A 6,294-nucleotide genomic window follows, 5' to 3' on the forward strand; every position below is an offset into this window, starting at 1 on the left:
CCCAGCTTGCGCTGGGGTTAACGATGCGGTGTTGGCTTATGGCACAGGAGGGCGGAGGGCTGGCAGGGGGGCGATGGGGGCAGGTGAGACGGTTGCGTGGCTGAGACGCCAGCCTGCAGGAGTGGAGACCTGGCTCCAAACCTCAGGTCTCCCACGTGTGACTTGGCGCGAATTGCACCACGTCTCGGCTTCCCCGCTAAACCCAGGATGGCAACACTTCCGCTTCCTGCGGGCGTGGCCCCGCTCCGCTCCAAGCCTTTGGGGGCATAACCGATTAACCAGTGGCCTGGCCCGGCCTAGGCAGAGCCCCCGTTTGACCAGTGCCATCCCTAGCAGAGGCAGGCGTCGGCGCCCGTGGCCCATTGGCTCGCCTGTGCTGGAGGGGCAGCCCCTGCCTGGTTACTCTGCTGCAGCTGGACTAGTCAATGCCCCGTGTGGCCACACCCCGGCTACGTCTACACTGGCAGGATTTTCCGCAAATGTTTTTAACGGAAAAGTTTTCCATTCAAAGCATTTTCGGAAAAGAGCATCTAGATTGGCAGGACACTTTTCTGGAAAAGCACTTTGTGCGGAAAAGCGTCCGTGCCAATCTAGACGCGCTTTTGCGCAAAAAAGCCCCGATCGCCATTTTCACGACTGGGGCTTTTTTGCGCAAAACAAATCGGAGCTGTCTGCACGGGCCCTTTTGCGCAGAAGGACTTTTGCCCGACCGGGAGCAGCACAGTATTTCCGCAAGAGGCCCGGATTTCTTCCATGAGATCGGCAGTGTCTTGCGGAAATTCAAGCGGCCAGTGTAGACAGCTGGCAAGTTTTTCTGCAAAAGCAGCTTCCGGTCTAGACACAGCCCCCATGTCTGGCTCCAATTGCTGCTGTGGGACGGGTGGGGAACCCACGGCCTGGGGGCTGCTTCCCTGGATTCAGCCCGTAAGGCTCAGGGCTGCCCCACAGCATCAGGGAGCCTTAGAACCCCCCACGGGGCAGGAGCAGCACCAGCTTCCCACAGGGGGAGGGAGCCCCGAGCTTTGTGGGCTAGAGTCAGGCGAACTAAGGCCAGGTCCGACCCACGGCTCTGCCCAGGGGGTGGAGAACGCAGACCCCCAGGGGCAGATGACCATTTTGGGGGGCCCAGGGCAGCCCAATTTTGCGGGGCCTCCCCTTTGCCACGGCGCATGATTGAAGCGTGGGGCCCGGGGCAGCCGCCCCGCCCTATATCCGCCCCTGCAGGCCCCTCCCCGTGGCTGGGAAAACAGCAAGTTCAGCAAAGACCTGCCGGGAAGCTTTTCCACTGATCTGATTGGCCTGCACCCCACCATGACCCTCCAACTCACTCCTGCACCTCCCTAGACCCCCCCACCTGCTTCCCGGCAGGCCCCTCCCACGCACTGAACCCCTCCTTTTGTGTTTCTCACTTGTGGGCAGCCCTCGACTGACTTTTCCTTGGCTCCCCCACCCCCGTTCTAGGGGTTCATACAATAGAAATAGGGCCCAGCTCAGGGGCCCTCCCCAGGCCTGGAGCCTATGCTTGGCACGTCCATGGAAAAAGCAGAGAGCGCTGCAATGGGAGCAGGGGGAGGAGTTGGGGGCACAGGTGACGTCCCCCCACTAGGGAAGGGAGGTTTAAAGGCAGCGGCCCCACAGGTTGGGCGCCTGGCTGGGTTCTTCCACTCGGAGCTGGAGGAGAAATGGCCTGGCCCAGGTCTGTCCTGCTCGTCCACAAAGGCTCTTTCTCTGGACTGTGTAGAAAGAAACGGCCACAGCAGCTGCCTTGCACCCAGCGCCGGCCAAGCTCCGGCATTAGGCTGCATCCCATTTTCTGGGTGGCTTGGGACTGCTGGCCCAGGGCTAAGGGACTTAGGCCTTTCAATTTCCCAGGAGCCTAACTCGCTCGTTAGCATTCCGTGAGAGTTCGACTCCTTGGACGCTTTACAAACGGGACCAGGCCACCTGGGGCAGGTAAAGCCGGATTTGTAGGGTGCTAGGTACTGCGAGCCGGGATTTGCAGAATCGCTTAGAGCCCCAGCACCCTGTGGTGCCTTTGAAAATGCCCCATGGTGCTTCGATTCCTTTAGAAATCTGGCCCTTAGGCATTGCAGGAAAACAGCCCCGGTCAAAGAGCCTGCTCAGGCACCCTCAGACCAGTGGTGAGCTGGGGGGGTTGCCTGTGTGCATCACGAGGCCGAGCGGGGTTTGTGGCAAAATGCCATCCCACTGGCCACAGGGCACAGTCCCAGGAGGGAGAGACTGGTGAGCTGCAGCTGTGTGAAAGTGCCACCTGACTCAAACCCCACCCAACGTTGCTTATTTACTGCTAGCTGGGCCATGGCTTAGTCCTGCTCAGACTTCGCCTTGGGCGGTGGCTTCAGTCTTCTCCATTCACCTGGCTCCACAGAGAGGCTTAATTGCTCCTTCCAGTTAGCTAGAAGGAAGGGTGGGCATGAGCTGTAAAGAGATCCAACAGTGTCTGTGGATCAAAGCCCTGCTCGATCGCAGCTGTGAACACGCTCCAGGACGTCTCCATGGTGGTTTCATGGGGCGGGGTTAGCGGGCAGAGCAACCCTGTGTTACCAGTAGAAGGGAACACACCCGTCTGAAGCAGAAAGCAGAAACACGACGTACGCAATCGTGCACCTGGTGACAGTTACGCGGTAATTCTACTTGATGACTGAGACACAACCGCCTTCCAGTTCTTTGGTACCACGATTTGGGAGTTCCCTGCTAGCCTTTTAAGCTTTCCCAGGCTTCCTCCTCCTACCTCTTCTGCACGGCAGCCTTCCATTCTCCCAGGAAAATAGAACGAAACCATTTCTACTCGTTAGATGATACAGTAATGCTGTTCTGACCTTCTAGCCACGGCTATGCCTTCAAAGTTACTGCCCATGCAGGCAAGTGTACATTAGATAAGACTATTTTGATACATTAAACGTATGTAATTGAGCGAAGCCTGAAGAAATTCATCGCAGGACACTTAAGAAACCTTCTGAAGTAACCTCAGAACCATTATCGCCTGCTCTGAGAGCCCACAGGGAAAGGGAGAGATACCAGTGAACTGGAGACAGGTGCGCAGAGCCCCCATCTTTAAAAGTGGGAACAAAGAACTAAGTTTGATACCTGGAGTGATGCAAGAACAAATTATTGCAAATCCATTTTTAAACCTCAAGGAGAGATTATAGTGATAAATAGTCAGGAACAAATAATGCAAAACCCACCTAATTTAACTTCCTTGACGAGCTACTGGCCTAGTGGGTGGGGGGGGGGGGAAGCACCCTGCCCCCACCTGCACACTGCTGCATGATAGTTTCTCCAGCAAAGGAGGGATATGTGGTCTGGATGAAATTACTACCAAGGAGGTGCACAACTGGTTGAAAGCCTGTCCTCAAAGAGCCATTATCAATGGTTCCCTGTCAAACTGGAGGGACGTGACTACGGGGGGTCGTGCAGGTCTTTCCGGGACCCAGCCCGATTGATGCCTGGGGTACTGGAGTGGAGAATATTCAGAAGGACCGTGACAAACTGGAGAAAGGGTCTGAAATCAACAAAATGAAATGTATTTTAAGACAAGTGCTGAGTACCATGCTGAGGAAGGAAAATCGAATGCATAGCTACAAACCGGCTGAAAAAGATTCTCGGGATTATAGTGCATCACAAATGGAATAAGTCAACAATATGATGTGGTTGCAAACAAGGCTAATATTCTGGGGTGCATGCACAGGAGTGTCATGTATAAGACATGGGGGGTAACTGTGCCTCTCCGCTTAGCACGGGCAACGCCTCAGCGGGGGAATTGTCCAGTTGTGGGTGACACACCTTAAAACAGATGTGGACAGAGGAGGGTTATAAAATGTGTGAGGACAATTTAAAACCAGTGGGGGTGTTTTGCCTTGGGCAGATTTACAGGGGTCCTTGGGCGTGAGGAGGGCTGTTCTAGGATGGTTCTCCACATCCACCAAGTTAGGACAAGAAGTAAACAGGCTAATCTGCACCAAGGGAGATTCAGGTTAAATGTTAGGGAACAAGATCTACCTATAAGGATAATTAAGCTCCTTGGAGGGAGGTTGTGGAATCCCCCACGCTGGAGGCCTTTAAGCACAGACCTACATTTCTGGATTCTCTAATAGAAAAGGCACGGAAGGGTTTCTGTTCTTGTTTTCCATATACTGCCTACATACAGCTTCAGAACCCAAGGAAATTCCCCCTGCAGAAAACCAGTTAAAAACCAGTTCAACTTGCTTAAAGGCATCACACGCCCTACAATCAGAGAACGATCCAGTGAAGAGACAGGTGATTTTCAAGGGCTCATCTACACCAGAAAGTTGGCATCGTATATCGGTGTATGATTTGTCTGCTGATTTCAGTGTGGGGCGCAAAATAAGCCACACCTGGATCAATGTGCCCCCTATTTTTTTTTTCATGCGGGAGTGGAAAAAATTTTGTTATATGCACTGAGGTGCATGTGGATGTGCACCACCAATAGAAACACATATGGCTGGCTGGGGGGGCTCTGCTAATCAGCTGGGCATAATTTCAGTCTCTCCTGCACGGCCACCAAAGTGCTCAGCTGACAGGGAACACTCCCCAGTAGAAAGCCCCACTAAGGGTTGTACTGACATTCTTAGTAACAAAATCATAGCCTGAACCAACACGCTCACACCGATATAAAAACCATGTAAACATCAGGGCTTAGTTAAAACATACCAACACCCCACTTTAGACCCTAAGCGAATGAGGCTTATGTGTCTGTACAGCACCTGGCGCAACGGGTCCTGATCTCCGCTGAGATCTGCTGGCAAATGCAAACATGCAGCGGAGAGAACGGTTCAGCTAATTTTAACAAACCCTAAGTCTCACATCACACTGGCTGGTAAACTCCACCTCTCTATCAACAAGACCCCTCTAGCTCTCTCACAGGAAAACCAGCGTGTTTCAACTTACCTGATGTAGTTACAGCAACAAAGCCCCCCAGAGGCCTGGACTATGTTTAAAAGTTAGATTGACGTAGCTACAACGGTTAGGGGGGTGAAAAAGTGACACCTCTCAGCACAGCTGCTCTGCAGACATAGATGCAGCTAAGTCAGAAGAATGCGTTCGCCAATGAGACCACTTCATTCAGGGACATAGCCTTGTGTTGTCTACACTAGGGGCTACCTTGGCTTGGCTCCATTGTTCCCGGATGGGTGGATTTTTCACACCCCTGAGCAACATGGCTGGTCTGCTTCACTTTTGACATATGGCCTATGCCTATCTTGAGAGCAGACACGCTGCAAAATAACACTCCAGCTGCACTGAGGGATCGCGCCGGGAGCTGTAGCCTCCAGGAATTCAGGAGCCGAAATAGCGTTGAGGATGTGTGATCGGCCTAGCCCAGCACATCAAGGACTCGCTCCTGAACAGAGCCTTTGGGGTCACTACATTGGAGGGGGCAGCTATAGTGCAGGCCTGGCGAGCCCATTACGGCTTCTTCATTCATCCTCCCTCCTCTGCCCCTGCCCCTCCCCCCTTCTGCTCCCACCTCTGCCCCCTTCCCCCGTCTTCTGCCCCGTCCCTCCTCCCACCTCTGCCCCCTTCCTCCGTCTTCTGCCCCGTCCCTCCTCCCACCTCTGCCCCCTTCCCCCGTCTTCTGCCCCGTCCCTCCTCCCACCTCTGCCCCGCCCCATCTCCCACCTATGCCCCTCTCCCCGTCTTCTGCCCCTGCCCCTCCTCCCACCTCTGCCCCTCTCCCCGTCTTCTACCCCTGCCCCTCCTCCCACCTCTGCCCCCTCCCCTCCTCCCACCTCTGCCCCTCTCCCCGTCTTCTGCCCCTGCCCCTCCTCCCACCTCTGCCCCTCTCCCCGTCTTCTACCCCTGCCCCTCCTCCCACCTCTGCCCCCTCCCCTCCTCCCACCTCTGCCCCTCTCCCCGTCTTCTGCCCCTGCCCCTCCTCCCACCTCTGCCCCTCTCCCCGTCTTCTACCCCTGCCCCTCCTCCCACCTCTGCCCCTCTCCCCGTCTTCTACCCCTGCCCCTCCTCCCACCTCTGCCCCTCTCCCCGTCTTCTGCCCCTGCCCCTCCCCCTCCTTTTGCCCCCTCCCCTCTGTCTCCTGCCCCCCACTGCGCCCCTCCCCCCGTGCCTCCACTAGCTCGCTCCCTCTCCCCGCCCCTCCCCCTTCGCCCATTGTCCCCCATCCCCACGCAGCGGCGGCCGGGAGGAGCGCGAGCGCGCAGCCTGCAGGTGGCGCCAGAGCGCGGCGCCCGCCCCGTGCCGCGCGCGACGCTCTACCCGCCGGCCGCCCGCCCGCCGCCTCCGCACGCTCGCTGGTGA

The sequence above is a fragment of the Pelodiscus sinensis genome, chromosome 19 (assembly GCF_049634645.1).
Source record: "Pelodiscus sinensis isolate JC-2024 chromosome 19, ASM4963464v1, whole genome shotgun sequence".
Lineage (NCBI taxonomy): Eukaryota > Metazoa > Chordata > Testudines > Trionychidae > Pelodiscus > Pelodiscus sinensis.